This window comes from Paramormyrops kingsleyae, chromosome 8 (assembly GCF_048594095.1).
Source record: "Paramormyrops kingsleyae isolate MSU_618 chromosome 8, PKINGS_0.4, whole genome shotgun sequence".
NCBI classification, from domain to species: domain Eukaryota; kingdom Metazoa; phylum Chordata; class Actinopteri; order Osteoglossiformes; family Mormyridae; genus Paramormyrops; species Paramormyrops kingsleyae.
This window is the reverse complement of record NC_132804.1, coordinates 2,882,610-2,906,856: the sequence shown is the minus strand read 5'-3', so window position 1 is coordinate 2,906,856 and position 24,247 is coordinate 2,882,610. Positions and strand designations below refer to the sequence as shown.

The 24,247-nt window shown below is 47.5% G+C and overlaps 1 long non-coding RNA gene across 1 annotated transcript; it reads left to right on the top strand.

Moving 5' to 3' along the window:
* Positions 1-6,731: 6,731 nt before the first annotated feature.
* LOC111834549 (uncharacterized) lies at positions 6,732-10,692 on the top strand. Its single transcript, XR_002836030.2, has 3 exons — positions 6,732-6,809; positions 7,031-7,121; positions 10,604-10,692. It is a non-coding gene; the product is annotated as an uncharacterized lncRNA (long non-coding RNA).
* Positions 10,693-24,247: the final 13,555 nt, after the last annotated feature.

The following is a 24,247-nucleotide window of genomic DNA, read 5'->3' as shown; positions in this document are numbered from 1 at the left end:
CTTTACAGAAAAGCGCTGATGTCAGAGCATCATTACACTAAAAGCAAGCTTTTCGTAACCCCCCCCCCCCCCCCAATCGATTAGTCATCATTGGCTGCGTTTTGGGCCAAAGCCCCGATCGGCCCGCGACTCCAGTGGCTCCCGCACTGAGCCTGTGAAAAGCCCCCCCCCCAAGCCCCCTACTCCTGAAAATAATTTGGAAAAAATCAATACTAGTTCACAGAGTAGACAGCAGTGTCTAAAAACACTCCACTGAAAAAGTTTTTGATTTTTTAGGCACCAAAGGTCCAGTGACGGCTGTCTGCCCTAACATGCTGAAGCCCACACACCCAGCGCAACGGGGGGAATTACAAGGTACGTTATGTGGGAAGGACAGAAGGATTTTTCAGCAACTCGATAAAAATCAACAAAATTATCTTAAACTTGTGAATCTTACGGGGCCACTGCCCACATCGTAATACCAAAACCTATAGATGGGAAAAAAAACTGAGCCAATATTCGCTCTATTAACTAATATGAACTGCAGAAGAGAGCTGTTAAAGGAACCATAATTCCAGCCTTTAAAAAAACTAAATATTAAATATGAGATAAAATAGACTCTGCCTGAAACAGAAGTTCAGCAATCAAATCATCTGTAGATCATTCTGTTAATAGAAAAAAAAATCTATTTAGCCACTTATTGGGTTGAATAACTTCTAGGATTTGACGAGGACCCCGTGGATTATTATGGGGTCTCTTGAGGGTCCATTGCCTTAGGAAACCAGACTTCCTTTGCTATATAAAGAATCCCCAGCTGACTTAAGTCATATACAGTCTGACTTGAAAGAATCTAATTTCCCTTTTTTCAATATTTCCTTGATACATTTTATGTTATAAGGTCATTTTTCTATAGTCTTAATTTGGGGCTTCGGATTTCTATTTCCACTGTCAATCTCCAGAACGTTCTGGCCACACTGTGATTCGGCTCACTGTGGATCACAATGGAAGTACAGAAGGTGTCCTGGAACATTCAGGAGTAGATGAAGAAACTGTATGACACAATAGTGCTCAATTAGACTGAGATGACATTAGTGTGGGCCTAATGAATTGGGAGATCAGTCCCTCTCATGGGTAGAAGCTAATGGCCAGAGGACAATCGACGTCCGTGGAAGGAGAGCCGTGCCAGTTGGCACTATGAGGCGTCACAGGGCTGCGGTTCCTCTCTGCTGGGGTGATGAGTGTTATTCTCCCAAGTAACGCCAATCGACCGTTCTGCAGAGACCCAGGAAGTGCGTGTGAGTATCCCAGACATATACATGCTTCAAGCTGCTTTGACATTAGCGCTGAATGTTCATCTCCAAGACTCCATGCAGATTTAAGGCCTCGGACAGATTTGAGACACCACTCTTTAGGATTTCCCCATTTGCTGCGTGGGAATGTCTGCAAGATTTTGGGCAAACTATCTTCTGTTCACTCTGGATTCCTTTTAGCTACAGATTCCCTCTTTAAACAATTTGGTAGAATAATGAGAGGGCCTTGAAATAACCAAATCTGGCTTTTCGAATTTCTATTACTTAAAATAGTTGCTTACTTTATAAAAAAAGAATATATATATAATTTATATTGATATTGTCATACGTAATAGGCCGACATTGGTGAGACCGACTGGTGAGAAATGTGATGTCACATTAAAAGCACAAATAAGGGCAGGATTACAGAAAATACACAGAAAAGCTTTTTTTTCTTCTCTGCTGTTTTCACAGAAGACGCCGATAATGGCTGCGCATAAACTTGGAGAAAACTGTACATGAATGAGTAGCTGCACTGCTAATTTGTGCTTTCATGCGAGTGACTAATTTGCAAACACACAAACGCCCCAGAAAGACAAGGACGAGCCTCACAGGTCTAAACAATCACCCCAGAGGGTTCGTGTCAGGATGGGTCTCTCTGCAGTCTGCCCTGAAGCCCAGAGGCCATGGGTCTCTCTGCAGTCTACCCTGCAGCCCAGAGGCCATGGGTCTCTCTGCAGTCTGCCCTGCAGCCCAGGGGCCATGGGTCTCTCTGCAGTCTGCCCTGAAGCCCAGAGGCCATGGGTCTCTCTGAAGTCTGCCCTGCAGCCCAGAGGCCATGGGTCTCTCTGAAGTCTGCCCTGAAGCCCAGAGGCCATGGGTCTCTCTGCAGTCTGCCCCGCAGCCCAGGGGCCATGGGTCTCTCTGCAGTCTGCCCCGCAGCCCAGAGGCCATGGGTCTCTCTGCAGTCTGCCCCGCAGCCCAGGGGCCATGGGTCTCTCTGCAGTCTGCCCCGCAGCCCAGAGGCCATGGGTCTCTCTGCAGTCTGCCCCGCAGCCCAGGGGCCATGGGTCTCTCTGCAGTCTGCCCCGCAGCCCAGAGGCCATGGGTCTCTCTGCAGTCTGCCCCGCAGCCCAGGGGCCATGGGTCTCTCTGCAGTCTGCCCCGCAGCCCAGAGGCCATGGGTCTCTCTGCAGTCTGCCCCGCAGCCCAGGGGCCATGGGTCTCTCTGCAGTCTGCCCCGCAGCCCAGGGGCCATGGGTCTCTCTGCAGTCTGCCCCGCAGCCCAGGGGCCATGGGTCTCTCTGCAGTCTGCCCCGCAGCCCAGGGGCCATGGGTCTCTCTGCAGTCTGCCCCGCAGCCCAGGGGCCATGGGTCTCTCTGCAGTCTGCCCCGCAGCCCAGGGGCCATGGGTCTCTCTGCAGTCTGCCCCGCAGCCCAGGGGCCATGGGTCTCTCTGCAGTCTGCCCCGCAGCCCAGGGGCCATGGGTCTCTCTGCAGTCTGCCCTGCAGCCCATCCACCTCTGCATGTGATCTCAGGCTGCTTCCCATCATACTTGTCCGCATATGGTCTGGCAAACATCGAGGGAGGTGCCACTCTGATTTCTGTCACCAGCTGTGTCCCTTGAACATATGTCAGGACACGCAGGACAGGTCACATTATCTCAGACATCCCTGTCACGTTCAGAGTAGGGTTGTTAGCGTGCAGCCCTGCAGACCGCCCTGCAGACCACTTATTCCTCAGTCCTCAACGTCAAGGAAGAACAATGGCCCGCACCGAGTCCCAATGTTTCACAGAAAAGAAACGTCTAACTAGGAGCTTGTTGACAGACATCAATAGTAAATCAATAGTTCACAGGCGTAAGGCATTACATCCCATCACTCCATCTGTTTACAGCGCGTGTCAGGATGCCGGGTCGAATGAGGAGTCTGTACCGTCGCTGTATTCCCAAGCAGGCTTACAAATTAATATTTACAAGCCATTTTCCCTGGAACGAAGCATCTGGCAGTGCCCTCGTAGACAAATACGCTCACATCTTAATGTTTCAATTAACATGCCTCTTGTACTCTAAACATATGCAAACACAACAGGGTGTCTCTTAAAATGCAACAGTAATGCGACGTCTAATGAGTGTAAATTGGCAGGCTTGTAAACTTGGAGAAATTTGAATACAGCAAAGCTTCAGTCTCATTTAGAGTGGGCAACTTGTGGCACTGTGCACGTCATGCACTGACGGTGTATTTGGTGTGATATGCTGGACTTGACGGTGTATTTGGTGTGATATGCCGGCACTGACGGTGTATTTGGTGTGATATGCTGGCACTGGTGGTGTATTTGGTGTGATATGCCGGCACTGGTGGTGTATTTGGTGTGATATGCCGGCACTGACGGTGTATTTGGTGTGATATGCCGGCACTGGTGGTGTATTTGGTGTGATATGCCGGCACTGGTGGTGTATTTGGTGTGATATGCCGGCACTGACGGTGTATTTGGTGTGATATGCCGGCACTGGTGGTGTATTTGGTGTGATATGCCGGCACTGACGGTGTATTTGGTGTGATATGCCGGCACTGGTGGTGTATTTGGTGTGATATGCCGGCACTGACGGTGTATTTGGTGTGATATGCCGGCACTGGTGGTGTATTTGGTGTGATATGCCGGCACTGACGGTGTATTTGGTGTGATATGCCGGCACTGACGGTGTATTTGGTGTGATATGCCGGCACTGACGGTGTATTTGGTGTGATATGCCGGCACTGACGGTGTATTTGGTGTGATATGCCGGCACTGACGGTGTATTTGGTGTGATATGCTGGCACTGGTGGTGTATTTGGTGTGATATGCCGGCACTGACGGTGTATTTGGTGTGATATGCCGGCACTGACGGTGTATTTGGTGTGATATGCCGGCACTGACGGTGTATTTGGTGTGATATGCCGGCACTGACGGTGTATTTGGTGGTGTATTTGGTGTGATATGCCGGCACTGGTGGTGTATTTGGTGTGATATGCCAGCACTGACGGTGTATTTGGTGTGATATGCTGGCACACCTTTGCTTCAGTTTGGATTTACATACCTAAAATTCTCCTTTCCCCACCGGCAATAGCAAATGTCAGACTATCAGCAAACTGACGAGAAACTGTACAGTTTGAGGACTGTCGGTCCCAAAACGCAGTGGCAACATGGAATTACGATTCCTACTTACGAAACTATTACCAAGTTATCAACTCATCCTGAACACCTCCCACTATCACCTTAACCCTGCTATTGACAGTACATGTTCACCAGGGGGCATGTTCGACTCTTTTATGTGATGCATTACTCTTTAGAACTTCTAAGGTAAAAATAAACAGCTCTGTGGTGTTATGAGAAGAAAACCAGAAACCATTGTAACTTAAAGGGAGATGACGGCCAGGCCTGTCCAAAACTCGGCTGATCCTGGAAGTGGACCTTAAGATTATGATGATCCGGTGCAATAGTTGGCTGAAGCCAGGACATATGTAGGATGGTACAGCATATTCACAGAACAGATGGGATGCACAGATCAGACAGACAGACAGACAGACAGATAAAACCGGGGGACCCATATATAAACTACGAAGTTCATTAACTGGTGAGCCGCCTGCCCATTATCCTCATCGAAGCTGCCCAGTCTAATGCATCCCCTCCCTCGCAATTGATCTGCTTTATTCCATTAGCCAATTCATGCATGACAGTGGAGGTGTTTGATTTGAAGATGGCGTTGTTTACAGCAAAGACTGGGGCTGCTTGAAGATCCAGATATTAAGATTAAAAATGTAGGTTTGTATTTCTTAACCACAGTACCATAGACGGCTCCCCCGACTGGAGGGCATGTATCAGTTAGGAGACGTGAAAGGACAGGCGAACGGAGAACCACAAACCGCGAGAAGCGAGCGAAGTGTCCCAAGTGTGTCACTCCCTTATGTGCATCTTCAAAAAACAATAAAGTCGCTAATGAAGACAACAAACACAAGTGCTTATTACCGCAGGGATGTGGAGAAGAAGCTAGCTGTACTACATAATCACAAGCCACAAAAATCTTACTTTACATCTCTAATTTCAAGCATAAATTATTCATCAAAACCATCAAAATGAGTACTTTCATTTATAAAAAACAAAGTTAATGATTAATAATTCATGTTTTTTTTCTTGATTCTGGTTAGTAGGACGCAAAGCAAATACGAAATCAAACTTATATTGTACAGTGTTTTAATAATAAGCTAAAAAGTGAAACGTATTCAAATAGACCTGTTTATTTAAGTGTAACAAAGTATGACAGGCCTACATATTTTGCCGATGTGCTTAACGCGATCATAGCTAATTTATACCCTTTCATATGTTACAGTACTGTGCAAAACTCTGAGGCAGTCACAGAAAATTGTTTAAATGATCTTCATGTTGATGGAAAACTATGATATTATGCCTGTCAAAGTGTGTCAGCTTAGCCATTTCAGAGCCTCTCCTAAAGTCACCCCAGTATTTACAGCAGCCATCTAGTACACATGTTAGCAACCTCATACGATTAATCAATGTCTTACTGATTTTTCAAACTAGTTTCATTAGTGAGTTAAATGAGTGGGTGGTAGCCTAAGATGTAACAAACACGTGGAATGGCTGAGGTGCCCTGAGAAGAGGTTTGGGAGCTGAAGCGCAGTTCATCTAACCCTCCAACGAGTTATCAGTAACTTTTTGGAGAACAGAAGAAATTCCTGTTAGTTTTAATTTTACTCATAATTTGCATGTTATATTATTTAATGGTATTTTCGTTCTGAGAAAATGTACACTTACCACCCAGATAAATACCTTGAAACATTTCCCATTACTGCCTAAGGCTTTTGCGCGGTACTGTATGCTTCTACCCGGTACTAGTTATACCACCAACAGGCCTATGCGTCACGCGGGAGCCTCATCTAACTAACGAACACCGGTAACAGATTTCATTTAGTTGTCCAAAGGGAACCTTATAGTTTGAGTTGTGTCGTTTTTTTCCTGCAGACCTTCACCTGAAAACTGAAGCACACGTGTCGTTAAGATAAACACCCTGTGCCGTTTATTCATGTGAAACATCAAGCGTTCTGTGGTTTAACTTTTAATCAGAATAAATTAGCGTAAACCATCTACCCATCCATCCATTTTAATAACACAAACAGTCGGTGCACATGCTCGCAGTGCTTCTCTCAGCAACAACGCGGGGGCTTTTCTTTGGGTCTAGCAGCACCCCCGCTAAGTGCTGCCGGCTTTGCTGCGCACGGGGACTCGCGCATTTAGCGCTTTTATCAAGTTACATCCAACGCCAGGGATCATCCAAGTGCAGGAAGGAGGCGGAAAAGACCCCTTGACAGTGATATTTCAAAGCAAGCATCCCTGCGCGGAGGTCAGGAGAAGCTTCGCATGGGAGAAACGTCACGGGCTGGGGAGGGTGGGTCACCGTATCATCTGGACCCACTGGTCATTCTTCCCGGACTAGAAACCAGTCACGATCGCGAGCTGTCGGTCTCCTCATAGGGAAGTCCTCTCAGGTAAAGTACGCCGCTTCTTTTTAAAGGATTCAGTGTCACTGAGCAGGACGTCGCGTAAGCCGTCATCGCTCCCGTTCTTTGCGAACGGCGGCGTCTGTGCATTTCCTAACTGCTCAGTAGTTGTGGGCTAACTGAATACAGTTAAGCCGAGGTCCACTTTTTATGTGGATCGTCGTAATAATAAGCATACATTGATTTAACGACTTATTTCACCACCACAGTATCTAATGGCAGCCAAAAATTCAGGAAAAAGGGACGAAAGGGGAAGCGATATGATGACACGTGAAGAGCAAAGCGCTTTTATAGAAGCTGGTAAGTTGTCTCTGAGTATGACATCATTTTGACAGATACATGCATAATGCACGTATACAGCCCCAACACTGCAAAATGCCTTAACCAGAGAGCAGCAATGCGTTCGAAGCCCTTGTTTGTTCTAAACGCATTTACCTTGTGGTGGAAGTGGGTCACAATCTTAATAACCACTTGGTTTTGCTTCACCTTGCGACAGTTTTCAGTCTATGATGCACGTTTGCTAGAAGTCCCGAAAGCCAGTTCCCCCTTCCAAAATGTCCTGGACGGAGGGCTGGCGTCAAATACTGGACAAAATCAACCGAAGCCCTTTTATCTCCCAGCTCACCGCTGCGTGCCCTTTTCCTGTTGCTCCTGATGGGATTGCATTGTTCTCTGAGGTTTCGGTGAGATCATAGGCACCAAACTCAAATCTTGTTGATAATGAATCAAATACCCTGTCACAGATTCAATACAGAATGATGGGTTATACAAGCACGGATCAGGATTAAGTGGGGGAATACGAGTAAAGCGAACAGAAACATTATGGTTGGCTTTTTAAACCAACTTTAACTGCACATGGCTTGCATGTGATATAGAAAAAGAAAATATTATGTGACATATGATGATATGCTGTTTACGGAGCGATTAAGCGGCTCGTCAGTGGTTAAACATCGGGGTTAATTAGCGGCAGCGGGATGCCGGTTCAAAGGCGGCGCTGCATGATATTAGATGTATAAAAGCAACATTAAACCCGCGGCTTTAATAAACATCGGCTGTCGTGGGTTTGTACGTGTTCCGGATCGCCTCGGGTGAGAATGGATTAAGGATTAAGCAGCCTACCTTTGGGAAAAGGACCAGAGGACATTTACCGGGCCGGGGGGGGTGCTCAGGCCGGAGTCGGGAGTAAGAGCTAGCGGGCAACTTTACCCATGAGTCTTAGCATTAATCCAAGTTTACAAACAGACAAAAAGAGATGATAATACAACAATAAGTGTAGTTATCGCGGATTGATGTCCTGTTTTAGTGTACGGTGTGAAACGCTGCCATTCTGGGTTTTGCGGGTTATGTGCCTGAGTTGACCCTTCTGGAAACAGACCCTTCTGGAAACAGACACTTTGTAAACAATCTCTGACCCCCTACACACACGTTCATTTTATCATCTTTCACCCCTGGTCACCCCAAGGTTCCCCGCGCCTTATAAACATTTTTAAATCTCCCCCGGGCGTTTTTAAAAGACTTTGAAGCAGGATCAAAGCGTTTTCCTGATCAGCCCTCTCACTTCATTAGACAGGGTGTGTTTGATATTTAGTATTCCTTTAAAGAAAAGGAAAATGGCATGGTAAAGTAAACAAAACACAGGAAACCTATAGGAAGATGCGCACGTATGTTTTCCTCAGCGGCAATAAGCCTTTGAGATCCGCTGCATCCTGCGACTCTCCCGGTTACGCGCATTGACATCCGCGCCCCTTCAGGCGCAGGTAAACGCGACAATTACCCCGTAAAGAAATTGTTTCTCAGACGAAGTGATTTCTCCTTTCCTGTGCACGTCTCACGGATATGTGGGGAGACGCAAAACAATGGCAGATGACGAAATAATTGCTGATTCGGGCAACGTCCTGGGCCTTCGGATATAAAACATGCCCCCCTTTATAAATCGCCTTGTTTTCCTCCTGCTTTTTTAATTAGCAAGTTTGATTACCAGCCCGTACAGCCCTGAGATTGCCCACATTTTCCTTCCCCGCCACGCTAACAGCGCTTATTCCTATTAAACGTAGTACGCCAAGCATGTTCTACAAGTTAATAAATCATAAGACATTAAATGTTAAATAAAACGCAGGAAAGTGCAGTAAATAATTAATTTGGGATAGGTGCGGGGAAAAAATAAACAGGGTAGGGCAGTCACATAATAACGATTCATTAATAGTTAGTATTCAAATCTGTCCGTGGAAGGTGGATTTATTATTGATCTGCTTCTCTGAACCATTTAAGACCCAGAAGGGAGACTGGGGACCAGGCTGTTTCTGAGCTCTCATGCAATGGAAATGCTGGGAATTTGGGTAGGATACCATTTCTGGGGGCAGCTGACAGGAGGCAAAAGCTAAGATTTATTTTCAGTTCCTGTTGCGTAAAACAGCCCCCAGATTAATTATGCATTTCCCCACCTGCACCTCCCTTCTTCGGAGAAAAAAACCTAAACAACGAAAATGGCCAGAGTCTGTTTCTGGAGGATGACTAAATGAGTGCGTGGATAAATGTTTTACGCTAAAATCGGTGCCTTTATATTATCAGTCTGATTTTTAGGATTATTATAGTAGGGTTAGGTGTACCTATTCTTCTGCAGGGACCGTTGGCTAGAATAGCTATACAAGTTATATTATCGGTATTTAAGTACTGGTTCCAAGACTGATACAGCAGAGCTATCACTGAAGCCTGAACCAGTAACCTCCACATTCCAAGATTACACCCTTAACCACTATGCCCACTGCTGTCCAGGCAGCATACCTGCCTTATGAGAATATGGGGCTTGATTGTCTCACAGAGGGATAGATAGCCTAGAAACTTTATTAATCATCAAGGAGATTTAGGAGGGGTTGTAAAGTATACGATTATTTGGGGGCTGACTCTGTATGTGCACCTACCCCCCGACCCCCCCCCCCCCCCCCCATTAAGGTAAATGGTGCCAGCTTCTTATACGGTAAGCAAGCATGAAAATGAAGGCAGACAGACCCAGTACCAGTACGATGACAGCAGATGAACAACAGGCAGGTTCAAGGAAAACGGCAGAATCCAAATAAGACACCAATCAATAACCCCCCCCGTAAGGATGATCACTTCACACCTCTCCCTTCAGTAAAATATTTCCACGAGGTCTTGGTGTTAATGGAACGGCTGTATGGGCAATTTCGACTATATGTGCAGTTTTCCCTTAAGTTTAATTAAAAAATATTTAATCTCTTTAATAATTCAAGGCACCGTGACTATATGTACTGCTTTGTCCTTTTTTGGAAAGACACAGTCACAAACCATTATATTCAGACACTGCTTTGTATATAGACATCTTCCGATAGTATGTCAGCTAATTTTCTGTAATGAGTGTTGTTTTTAAGCACATTTTTTCAAGCCTGTGCCGAAGGCCTGTCCATTCATCGCTTCCTCATGTAAATCGTGGTCCTACGTGGTCACCATCCACCAGAACTTTATTCATAATCAGACAATTTAATGAAAAACAACTGGAATTTTGTCAGTGAACAAGAAACTTTCCCCAAACATATAGCAAGGTATGGTGAAACTGAAATTCTGTGGAGCTATAAAACATTAATTAAACACTTTCAGCTATGAAGCAATGCCATGATTAAATTAAACTGTAAAAAGACAAATATGCCGTAGGTGTGAAGAAATGGGTGGATAAGATTTTTAGGGGATCTAAAGAAAGTTTACGAATTTTCACTAGTTGTCGCTCCAGCTTGTCCTGTACATTTTTAATTATTATTATTTTTTTGTAGAGAATGAATCCTCGGCTGGGGCAGAAGGAGTGCTGAGGGCAGAAGGAGTGCTGAGGGCAGAACCGGTCAGAGGGGGCCGGGGACCAGACGACCCCATGAACGCGGCTCACGGCGTAATGGGCGCCGGTTCCTGCGATTGCCCGGCGTCTGGCCAGCACGCCGAGTCCCCGAACTCGCTGTGCGCCACAGACCGGTACAGCAGCAGCTGCTCCTCCACAGACGCCCTCTCCGGCCGCCAGTCTGACCCTGGAGGTGGGTGAGCACTTTAGAGAACTGGCTCTGTGGGGAGACGCCGTAACTTCATGCCGTTCATCGCAGCACTTAATGTATGCTCCCTGGTCACGCCATTACGTCGCCCTTTGAAGATTCTTCCAGAAATATTAATCTTTCTAGTCTTTTTTTTTCTAGTCGATATACAGACCCCCGCTAGTTGGATTTAGCGGTTTCAGTTATTCACAACTTCGCCGTGAACAATTAAACGTAAATGCATATTTTTGGAGTTTGCGGAAAGATTGCAGCAACTGGCAGACGACGCCAAAAACAATATTTATGTTACATGATATTTGTTAGTGTAAGTGCATGCTCTGTCTTTAATAGGCCTATTAAGAATCTCACCCTTACTCGTGTGTTAGCTGTCTAGATCTGTGACTGTCCAATCTCACATTTCTCACAGAAACTTTTAAAGGTTTCAGTGCCACTAATTTTCCATTTTTATTGATGGGTCCAAAACATAATGCTCACAGTGCATATAGGTTTACAGTAGTAACTTTGTATATACAGGTGCATAATTTAGATGGTTTGTATGTTGTGTATTATATATATTTGACTTTGTGTTGAATGAGCGGTTGCTAGAGGAGTCCTGAATGAGCCACGTTGCCTGCATTGTGAGGGAGCGTCAGTTACGGCACTACGGCCATGTGGCGCATTTCCCTGAGGGTGATCCGGGTCACAGGATCCTCATTGCTGAGGACCCAAGTGGCTGGACCAGGCCAAGGGGAGGCCCACGTAACACCTGGCTGCGGCAGATAGGTCTTTTCCGGAGGGTGGGACTGGACCATGTGTCTGCCTGGGGGGTCGCTGGCCAGGATCCTGAGGAGTTTCGCTGTGCGGTGGGTGCGGCAACACGCTGTATCAGCGCATGTTCCCCAACCTGACCGGACCTCTATATTATATAAAAAAGTGTAGATAGGAAATGACATGCAAAGTGTACAGTACAGTTTGTTTAGAAATCGATAATAAATAGATATTTTATGTTATGGTTCAGGCTAGCAGGCTGTTATGGCTTGATTCTAGGGGTGCCCAAGTATTATTGGTGAATTTGTTCATTCACGGGCCCCCACCGGATCGGCACTGGAGGGCCAGTCCAGAGCCAGCTGAGTCATACTGCGAGCCGTCCACCGCAGAGCATCTTAAAGGCTGATGCTAAACGATTCGGTTTGCAGACAGCTTCCTCTCTGCTCTATGTATTAGGAAGTGAAAGGTGATTTCCTAAATTATGCATGTGTTAAGAAATGCCCGAGGAGAAAATGGATGCTTTTAAAAGACGGGCGATAGAGACGGACTGCGGAGACGCAGCCTTGCGTGGGTCGTCTGGGCATCAGCGGGGAGCAGAAATCCCTTCAAGAGACTCAGATTCTCAGACACAGACAATCCTAAAACTCATTTAGTTACTTTTTTTTTAGAAGACAAAGTATCCTTGTGAAAATATTGACAGCTAAAAACATGTACTGCTGCGTATTTTGTGTAGTAAATAATATATCCTTATAGCTTTTGTGGAAATATGATCACTTCTTCTCAAAACTGTAATCCTGGCCTGTGTTGCACAATTTATAGCGCCCTGACAGAGATCTGTGTGAAGGACACATGCTTAATCGGGAATTTGGCTCGCTGCACATTTTTTAAATGCTATTTTGTCTGCAAGTTTCCAATTTATTGGTGTGTAACCGGAGTTTAAAGCTTTCCAGTAAAGAAGAGAAACACAGTATAGCGGCAATTATCGCCATCCGGCCAAGTGCCCCCACAAGAGGACATCTGGAGGTTTACAGTCGCCCCGCGGGCCGTTCTTAAAGCGTGCCGACTGCAAGGCCAGGCGGGGGCTTCTTTGTCATTGCCGTTTGACTTTAACTGCACGCGCTCAGTCCGGCCCACATGGCGGCGGCATCCCAAACGGGGCGTAAAAAGTTAAAAGTGTCCCCGCCTTGCCCCCTGGGACAGTTTGTTGACCGGATTCCAGGAAGCCCACATGTCAAGGCCTTGTTTAATCTGCTGCCTGCAGTCCTTTTAAGGATCTGTGTAGCTGAGAGGGCTTAGCTAGGTTAGTGTAACCGCTACGTGCTGCAGTGTTCCTGCCTGTTCCCTGCTAACCACCCTTCTCTGTCTCCATCCTCAGACGACTGTGCTTCCGTTATCCTGACCTGCCTCTTCTGCAGGTTCTCCGAGCTCCTGCTCATGCTGCCGCTGCTCTGCGAGGCTGCACTGAGCCAACACTTCTCCGCCTCGGCCCAGCAGCCGCCCAGTGCCAGCGAGGACAGCGGCTGCGGCCTGGAGTTCGACTGCAGCGCGCTGGAGGTGTGTTTGGAGGCGGGCGAGTGCCTGGAGCTGGCCATGGAGATCTCTGAGATCTGCTACCGCTGACCCGCTAAAGATGGGGGGGTCGGGGTTTGGGCACGTCGGGTTTGATGGGCGCATGTCCTGCATTACCCAGAGATGGCAAACGGTCTCCAGAGAGCCGCTACAGAGTGATCCCTGAAGACGGATAGATGGGGATGTGTGGGACTTCCATGCATGAGTCGTCAGCGACGCATCATTTGATCTGTGCCGCTGTCCTGTGGGCATCCAGCGCAGTCGAAGGCCTGCCCTGGGCATCAGGACACCGCTCCTGCCCGAAGAGGGACCGCTGCATCAGAAGCTTACTGAAGGTTTGGAAGGAATTTAAGATTGAAGGAACACTAATGGACACCTGCCCAACACGCAGGATGTAATATCGATCTGGAAATCCTGAGAAACCCCTGACGTCACACCTTTCAGTGGGATACGAACCCAAACAGCTTAAGTAAATACCTGTCTGTGTATATGTATTGGAATGCCTATGCTGAGCCTATGGCTCCCCCGGTGGACCATCACCTGCATTGCATGAACTGTCTATGTCGCTATGTCCCCCTACGGCCAACGCCCCCAGTCCCCCCCACCCCGCCCCCGCCCGCCCGCATGGTCTTAAAGGCACAGCGCAGTCACATGATGACACACATGCCGTTCTGAATGCGGAGGACTCGCAGTTGTCGTCGCTGGGCCACCGGCTCTGTCGACAGGCCCTCTGTAAATTGAAGTCGTTAAGGACACTCATCCTTGAAGGACCCATTGACCTATGACCTCTCCGTCCTTCTAGAATGTTCTTATAAGCCGACTGTCTGCCACTACCTCTCCAGACTCAGATGGTCGCTCATCACATAAGAAGACAGATGGAGAAGAGGGTGAATTAATTGCGGGAATTATGTAAATTGTGGACGACACTGAAAGATATTTATGTTCCGCTAATATGTTGGATTTGCGGGAATGTGCACAAAATATACTGTATTAGGGAGAAATATCATTGTACTAGCTAAGCTACTTGTAAACAGTAATCATATATGCAGAATCAATGGCATCTTGGTTCTAAAAAAAGACACTGTACCTTTCAACGTGGAAGATTGTGGGAAGTACAGATTTGCCTCTAGCTCTGGCTGCGATGGCACAGATGTGAAGGATTAGAGCAGGACCAACATAATTACAGCAGAATGCAAATGCAACCACGGTGTGGTGGAGAGATCAAGGCCGTTTAAAGACAGACAGACACAGTCACGGATTCAGTATGATGCTCGTCCTCAAACCCTTATCAGCATTTTATTAAGTTCATTTCCTGCTTTGCGCCATGGGCCCCCAAACCAACTATAATGGAAAAGGCCAGACAATCGGCTAGTTTGCCCATCAAAGAATGATACTGGTCTGTATGTTTTGATGTCTAAAAAGCCAGTGTAATCAGCACAGGCAGTTTGAGAGCAGCAAACAGCACAGTCATGCAGCTGTGGAAATTGTACCCAGCAGGAAGCCGGCCATTGTAATTGTTTATTTGGTTACCTGTATCCATCTTTCCTGCTGTCCTGTACGTCGCGTACTCGTTCTCACATCATTAGGGTTTTTTTCAGCACTTTGAAATCGCATGCCGCTAACGTGCGGCGTGATGCATCATGGCGTAATCCCCATGCTCTCTGTGGGTGTGGGGTCGGCGTTTTACGCACGTGAGCCTGCTCCTTGCCCCGGGGGGCACCTGACTGACACCGCTCCGTATAATCCTGCGCGCCCACCTACCTGCTAATGCAGTCCTGTATGAACGGCCACCTCGTTCACCCCACAAGCTTCTGCGAGGGCCGGGACCCTCACCGCGGCTGGCAGTCTGTTGACGTTAGCTGCTGAGTCACAGGAGCTGCCCCGGGTTGAAGATTCATAACGGCTGTTAAATTCATTCCAAACGCTGCTTGTTTCTCCACCGTGACTTTAAAGGAAAAGACGGAAACATATAAATGGTCTCTGTGAGTCACGTCAAAAAAACAGGGGTTGGGTGACGCTCGTTTTCTGACCTTACGTAGAAGAGGGCTCTGGGCGGGTCTGGGGGGGGCACTGTGAGGTTCGGGTTAGCGATACGGGGCTGCCTTTTGGCTGATGCCGTGCAAACAGACTGCACAGTTTAATGGGGAGAGACTGAGGAATGGCGTCGGATCACAGTGAGCTTGTGTATCACTGCCCCTATTGTGTATATGCCTTTCCCAGCGAGAGTCCGATGCAGACGGGCCGTCCAATCAGAGCTCCTCTCCAAAAGCGAGAGCCAGCTGAGCGGAAGGTCTGGACTCGTGGATGGAGCAGGACGGCTTTGCTGGAGCCGCACGGCTTCAGAGCCCGGAGATCATCCTTGCAAACCTGACGTTCGATCTGCGTTGTTTCAAGATTCAGCGGCGTAAAGAAAAACAAGAGCTTTCCCCAGCTGTGTGTGCAGTGAATGCAGTGCGGAGTCTTAAAGGAGGTTTGAACGAATGAATGAATATCTTTATTGTCACTGCACACGTATCGTTGACACTGCGCATTGCAACAGGATTAGGGTTACAACTTTCCTACCTGATGCTATAAAAGACTATAAGGTGAATGAAAATAGAACAAATAGGATAAAATAAAATAAAGACCCTTAAAAAGCACAAAAAGCTATAAAAACAATAAGTTAAATAAAGAGAGAATGAATAGGATAGCAGAAAGTACTTTAAAAAAATGATGCCAAAATGGTGCCATTTGTTATTAATAAATCAGTCGGCCTCCAATTAGCTTTACTGTGGCTGTATATCATGGTGCCAGGCCTCAGTGCTGTCTGCGTTCGCTTAGGCCATTTGTGCATTAATAATAGCTTCTGCCGGTAGAATATGTTTGTTGTTTTCCTCTAATTTGTGGCACAGGTGAATCGTGTTCTAAGCTGTCAGTCAGAGGACTTGTAGCTGAGCCGCGGGTAAGCGTTGCCGAGCCAGGGGGGCGCGTAGCCGAGCCAGGGGGACGCGTAGCCGAGCCAGGGGGGCGCGTAGCCGAGCCAGGGGGGCGCGTAGCGGAGCCAGGGGGACGCGTAGCCGAGCCAGGGGACGCGTAGCCGAGCCAGGGGGGCGCGTAGCCGAGCCAGGGGGACGCGTAGCCGAGCCAGGGGGGCGCGTAGCGGAGCCAGGGGGACGCGTAGCCGAGCCAGGGGGCGCGTAGCCGAGCCAGGGGGACGCGTAGCCGAGCCAGGGGGCGCGTAGCCGAGCCAGGGGGACGCGTAGCCGAGCCAGGGGGACGTGTAACAGAGCACGCGGCCTCGGCCTGTGGGCCATCCTGTTAGAAACACTCTCAGGCTTCTAATCCTGCCTGTTAGCGGCTCCCCAGGTAACAGCCAATTCCCCTGTGTGCTAACAGGTGATCCGTCTTAACCTCGCCGCTCTTAAGATATTGATCTTTTTTGAAGAAACAACCCGTGTAAAGTCGGGGGGGGGGGGGGGGGTGAGCAAGAGCATCATGTGACTGGCGGTTATTATCCTGGTCCTTGTGGCCTGAGCGCTGGCCCAGGTGTTCCAGCAGGTTGGGGGGGGAGGGGGGTGAGGAGGAGGCTTGTGTTATGTGAATGTGGGGGTGGGGGGGAGGAGCTGTTGTCTCCAGTGGGAAGTGATTGAATGCTCACATCCCCCCTACATGCAGCGTAACCCCCCACAGCAGACAGGAAATTAAAGAGCCGTGCATTGGGAGGATGTGGCGGGTGGAGGTAAAGGGGGGGTGATTTAGAGCTGTGTGCTGGGGAACGGGGGGGCGCATGGCGTCGGAGTTAATTACTGAATAATGAGGAACAATTTATTGTGTTCTTGTTAGAGACATCAAGATGGCGGAAGCTGCCAGAAGGGGGGGGGGTGGGGGCTGTAATTTGTCCCTCTAAACAGAGTGCTTAAGATGTATCCTGTAAATCTGAAGAGTGCCCAGGCCCAGGAGTGATGAAAGGCCTGAAGCTGAGTCTCCCCGGGGGAATAAGGAGGGCTGCACTCACCCTGGGCTCCTACTCACAGCCCCGAACCGGGCCTGTCGAGCTCCTACTCACAGCCCCGAACCGGGCCTGTCGAGCTCCTACTCACAGCCCCGAACCGGGCCTGTCGAGCTCCTACTCACAGCCCCGAACCAGGCCTACCGAGCTCCTACTCACAGCCCCGAACCGGGCCTACCGAGCTCCTACTCACAGCCCGAACCGGGCCTATCGAGCTCCTACTCACAGCCCCGAACCGGGCCTACCGAGCTCCTACTCACAGCCCCGAACCAGGCCTACCGAGCTCCTACTCACAGCCCCGAACCGGGCCTACCGAGCTCCTACTCACAGCCCCGAACCGGGCCTATCGAGCTCCTACTCACAGCCCCGAACCGGGCCTACCAAGCTCCTACTCACAGCCCCGAACCGGGCCTACCAAGCTCCTACTTACAGCCCCGAACCAGGCCTACCGAGATCCTACTCACAGCCCCGAACCAGGCCTAACGAGCTCCTACTCACAGCCCCGAACCGGGCCTACCAAGCTCCTACTCACAGCCCCGAACCAGGCCTACCGAGCTCCTACTCACAGCCCCGAACCAGGCCTACCAAGCTCCTACTTACAGCCCCGAAACAGGCCTACCAAGCTCCTACTCACAGCCCCGTCTCGGGCCTACCGAGCTCCTACTCACAGTCCCAATTCAGTCCAATGAGCTCCTACTCATAGCCCTGACTCTACCCAACTGAGCTCCTACTTCCCAGTCATCCAAATTTACATGCACTACATATGTGGAAAACAGCTTCAGCTTCTGTACAGTCAGTCCAATGTTCATTCCAGAAATATTGGCTAAGTCACATTATTCTTGGAAAACAGAGCTTGTGGCCAAAAAAGCTTTTTACCAAGTTGCCGTGGCAACAATGCTGTGAACAGTTAACATATTTTTAAATTACACCCGAGAAATCTGAGATGAGATGCAACTGGGAATGTGTCCATGGAAAATAGGAAAAAATTCTGAGTCTCGTAAAACTCCCTGCTATGGTCCGTGTCTCAGAAGCCACACAGTTATTGCGGAGTTACACTTAACTTACACACACGCACACTTTGATCTCTTAGTACAGAGCAAGACACCTGACATAAAGAGACAGGTGTCAAATCGCACCACTTATTGCTGGAGATCTGTCTGGCACCATTCACCATGCAGCCTCTCCTATATCTGTAACAGGTCACCACACAATGCAAGCCTTCAACTATATAAAACTAGCAACATTATTAAAAAGTTAAAAAGCATTTTCATGGCATAATCTTGTTAGAATAAGAGCATTAAACTTTAAATGATCAGCCTTATTCCTTGCTACAAAACAAACATTCTCAATAGTGACATTTTATGATTTATTAAATAATTGTAGGATGCATAACTGTGTTCAGCTGTCAGATCAGTTTATTTCCATTGAAAATTCACAATAGGAAAACTTAATTGGTTATTATCGGTAAATATTAGTTGTTTTTATTTACTTTGCTTGCAAATCTCTCCCCCCCAACCCCCCCCCCCATTAGCCTGTAGTTAAACAGACCTCTCTGCACGTCCTCACAATGTGCAAATCCTTCACTGCGGAAAGACATAATTTAGTAAACACAGCGCTCCTACAAGGCATCTCCCTCAAAGAAGCTGAAGCCCTTCGGTTGATATTTTCCCCACAGTATGCAGTGTAACCGATTCCGTAAGGAGGGCCGCCTTCAGGAGCGGCATGTCCGAGGCTGGCTCTCCGAGCTTCAATCTCGCCAGAGCTGCCATAGACTATCAGCATCTCCCTGCAGCATCACTCAGAGCCTTTAAAGTGCTAACATGATTTTCACCACTTTGAAGTCCCACCTCTGGTCCTCGCCGAGCTGAATGTGTGAGGGACGTGGAAAGGAGGACAGGTGAATTCACATGGACCACGCCGTGGCGTGGGGTCACTGAGAAAGACAGCGGTGCAGAACCATATGAATAAATAAAACATGTTAGCTCTGTGGCTAATTTGGCCTGTGATGTTCATGCGAGACACACCAGGAATGTTAATGAGGTCTGCCCTAGTCATGAATTTCGATGATTAGAAGATTAATCATGCAAGGTCTCCCCATTTCAGCAGGCCTGAAAAACGTGCTTCAGGATTCCTGACGTTGTACCTCTCTGAGCCAAAGAGTTTTGTGATGTTATGACAAATTGTTCCTTTTGACTTGATTACAAACACTAATTAGGAGGCCCAGGAGAGCTTAATCCTTTCTGATGCAGGTTAATGGTGGATTAATGTATTTAATTTAAAAATCAAACACAGTCATGTAGTCAGCTGTGATAATTCAGAAGGCTGAGTCCATTCCTCAGACTGACAGGTGTGACTGAGGTTCTTGAGTTTTTCACAGCAGGAAGGTCTGGTCTGCATATGAGTCCCCTGTCCTGTGGCTGCCTGACTGACCCGGTATGCAGACACCTGTAATCCACTGTTTTGTTGTTTTTCTTGACATTTATGACAAAGAGGAAGTCGACTGAGCTGTCGGGTAAATGTCAGTGTGATCCCTCTCTATCTGTGAGCCTGAATCAGTCAGGACGTTTACATGGACAGCTAAGTCAAACTACAGTTTATAGCTCAACTCATTTAATCGGACTAGTGTCCTTGTCTGACTACATGCACGCGAGGGAAATCGATTTATTGACTCAAGTATGTCAGACTCCGCAACAATAGGGGGCGATATGGCTCCTTTCAGCTTGTTAGTGCTGGGTTTTTTCTGGTTCACCTATTACATCACAGACCTAAAAAAAATAAAGTAATTATAATGGATGCGTGGACAAATTAAGTGACACAAGCTTTAATTGCAATCTGATCGGAAGTACGGATACAAGATCAGAATAGCATAACAAGAAATAAAGTATTTTGTATAATATACTATGACAGCATGGTATTGGAAATATTTCAAATATTGTAATAAATACTGGAATATTTATGAAACAAAAAAGGAGTTCAACATAAATTTCTCACAAACTCGTCTAGGACTGATTTAAACGGCAAGGATGAAAATGATTATGATTGTCTCGGAAAACGCATGCAGTGCTCATGCAAAAGGTAAACTGATTTTTAAACATATACTAGATAATCTTGAAAAGGAAAAATAATTAAAATAGCACAACTTGCAAGTTTTTTTTCCTACGAGAGAGTAAAAATGTTTTAGCGAGACTTAAACTCCCTGCGATATAATATCCGTACCAAATTGAACATAAGAAAAAGCCTGATCTTAACCTAGCTGACTAGTGATGTAATAATTGGATGTGCATAACATGCGATGTCAGTATTACAGTCCTACTACAGCTATGCTTCGAATTTAGTACAAAATACCCCGCCTAGCGTTACCGGAACCAGTTTTTACGCCAGTGTAAAACCAACTCCTTGAATTACCGTACCTTTGGTACCTTTCTGAAGTACGAAAAGTACGGCACCTGCTGCAGTGGAAAAGCGCACTGTAGTTGAGCGGTGAAGTAGACAGCTTTACAGTGCAGTACATTTCGCACATGCTGTGTGTCAGCTGTGGAGCATGCAGGGCACCTAGGCCAGTTCGTACACATACGTTCAGTAAATCGACTCCCAATCACATTATCTGGGTGTCAGTCTGAGAAATTGGGTTTAGGATGATTTCAGCCAGACTAACATGTAAAATCCCGGTTTTAGTCGGACTATCAGTAATTCGATTCTCATAGTGTGCATGTAAACGTACTGATAGATTACAGGTGAGACATTTCTAGTATTAACAGAAATTCCTATAATAAAAAAATGTTTATTGCTAATTATAAATAACACAATTTATTTTATGCATATTAATTTAGAATTTGTGACAAAACCATAATAATGCTGTCCCCCCCACCATGTATGATAGATTAAAAAGACCAAATGCTATCATTTACCGCACCCCCCCCCCCTTTTGTTTTTACTGTTTAATTAGGAGGTGTTATTTAAGTGGACGGGGTCGCTGGTAATCCCCGTGGTCAGATCCCGCAGTGCTGAGTGCTGCTGGGCCTGGGTACTGTGTGGCTACTTGGTTTTAGCGTGATTCTGGTTTGGGGGGGCTCTTCCCGGAGATCCCAGCTTTGCTCCCATTTATTAGGATAATGAATTTCTGAGGAGCGTGCCAGCTCCGCTGGGCCCTTATCGCGGCCTAATTCTGTGTGACGCTGTTACGTCGCTTGGGGGGGGGGGGGGTGTAGGATGTCGCACGTGGGCAGGGAGCACAATCGCATCGATATTCACGCCCCGGACAGCAATCGGACGTTTCATAGATATTAATGGAGCCGCAGATTGAATCAAAGTTGGGGCGACGGCATTGGGGTCGTGATCAATGTCTTTAGTGGTGCAGAATTCAATCTGCGCCGTGTAATTTGAATGGCCCAAACAAAATGTGCGTCTTAATAACGATACGTGATTAATAAGTGTGCAGTCCTGTTTTTAGAAAAATATATCATCCACATTGTTTCTGTGGGGGGGCTGAGCAGTGAAGCCCTGCTTCCCACGCAGCCAGGCCTCGGATGGGGCAGAGCCTCACTCCGTATATCAGGACGAGCTGCTTCTGCTGATCTTCAGCCATGTTAGGAAGCGTGGAAGTGGCCACATCAGTAAAATGCGGATGTTGGCTGGGCACACTGGCGGGTACATCAGTGCAGGTAAATGGAGGAGAACGTGACGCCGTTCCAGGTAAATGGAGAACGTGACGCCATGACGCCGTTCCAGGTAAATGGAGAACGTGACGCCATGACGCCGTTCCAGGTAAATGGAGAACGTGACGCCATGACGCCGTTCCAGGTAAATGGAGAACGTGACGCCATGACGCCGTTCCAGCTCCCATGTTTTAAGTGTTAGACAAGAAGGGGCAGCGGTGACAGAAAACACCACAGCCCTCTGGGTCGAGGCCAAAGTAAGCCTGATGGAGGGGGCACCGTAGGCAGGGAGGGGCCGTAAACACCGATCCACACATCTTCAGATGATGGGAGGGAGAGCTCAAAATGTAGCAGCAAGCTCACAAATCAGTGCGAGTAACAGACAGGGTCACGCTCAAAGCTGCAGCAAGACTGGGCGCTGTGACAGGCACGTCAGTACGCTGCGCTGCTGCTCGGGGCTACGGAAAAGCTTAGCCTAGCTTAGCCACTGCCACGGGGTCCCTGGAGACCCCACCGCACCCTGCTAGCTACCGGCCATGTGCCTCCTCCGCCGCCACAATTAGAGAAAATAAAATTCCACGGTGGTATAAGAGCAGTTTTCCAGTCAAAATTAAATTAAATTTACTTGAAGGCGCTTTTGGAGATAAATTAAACAGCCTTGATGGCCATTTCCGTCCCATGGGCTTAAGCAACTAGGGTTTATCAATAATTGCTCATTTAAAACATACATATAATTAAAACCACTTTATTCCCAAGTTTGAGTCAAGGTCTCTCTAATGTCGTCTGCGTGCCTGTTTGTAAAGACTATTTTCCGTGTGTGTTCTGCATGTGGGGGCAGGGGAGTACGTTTCCCCTGTTCTGTTTCATTTAAGGTGCTGTTGTGTTTCTAAACATAGTTCTGATGTTGCTGCGAGTCGTGTGAAAAAGGAGACACACAGGGCCCTGCTGCTTTAGCAAACACCATCCTTCATGTGTATTTATACTGTGCTGTTTAGGTTGGGGCTCTGCTTTCAGCCAAACACTTCCTAAGCAGCACATCCAGCAAAATACGCTTTTAAAAGTGTCTAGTTTTCAGGGCGCTAGTTATACACACAAAGTCTTTGCTTAAAATTTTGCACAAGATTCTCCTTGACTGAAGAAGATCAGCTGACGTCTGGTAAACAACGCATAAATCTGATTGCTACTTCTTCTATTGTTCTAGAAGGTTTTGCGTATATTAGGTTCTCTTTCACGTGGCACCTCTGTTGTTTATAGTACTGTATCTCCCTTCAAACGTCACGATCTTGGGGGGGGGGGGGGTGTGGAGCGAGGGCATGGGATGGGCTGGGCATGACAGGGACCCTCGCTAACCTCTGCTTTCGGCCCCCACTCCTGGCGATAATTGAGGTATAAGGAGGTCATACATAATGCATTTGAGATCACTTACACCTCCTGAAGTGAGACACGGGTCTGAATGGAGCTGTTTTCAGCTCGGAAACCCTGGTTTCTGCTCCTAAGGCCAGACTCACAAGTGTAAACACGACCTTCTGTGTGGGCTTTGAAATGGCTTAGAGGGATGGGCCACAGGGCAACATCAAAACAGCAGCTAAGTCGCTGTTAGCGGCTGTGAGACGAAACAGGAATTAAAGAGGAAGAACAGATGGCTTGTGAACAGGGACAACTCTCTGTCAGGTGCCTCTTTGCGTGGAACAAGCCGGCAGTTCCCTTTACGAAATAACGCTGAGCCCAGCCACGTCGTTGTGGTGTTCGTGTGTCGGCCGGCTGGCTGGGGGCCTCACACGCCGACTGTCGGCCCCCTCCATCCGTGTTTCAGAGCGTCCACGGGGTCGAGGAAAGCCGTCTGATCACTGAAGTGTTTGCACAGACAATCCCAGCCCTAACCCAAGTATTAACCAAAAGAGGATAAGCTTCATGCTGGAGAGTGTATCAGAGGACATGCAAACACATGCTCACCAGCTCACCTACTCACATGTTTTTGGGTGTAAATTCCACATACAGTTGGAGGTGGGAATCTAAGCGGAAACCCAAGAGGCCACCATCCCCTACCCCCCAGAAAAAAACCCAAATATTCTCAATTAATTAATATAAGCAATATGAACAGCCATTTTTGCTGGCATCCCATCCAGGGTAGGTGGATGGATGGATGGATGGGACAGGTTGCTATGGAGGCAGCAATAATACATAGTTTGCATAACAGATTGTAACAATTTCTAGCGTCACAGTAATCAATCTATTCTGCCATTGAGTTACAGATGTTTGTTTTCAGAACGTTAGTTTGAAAAATCATGCGTGACAAATGATTGTTTTGTGTTTACTGTCTGCTGCTAATTGCACTAAGCAAAGACCTTGATAAATATGTATTCAAGTAGTGAATTCAAAGCATCATTTTACAAAAAGCCGATATTATATGGAGAGAGT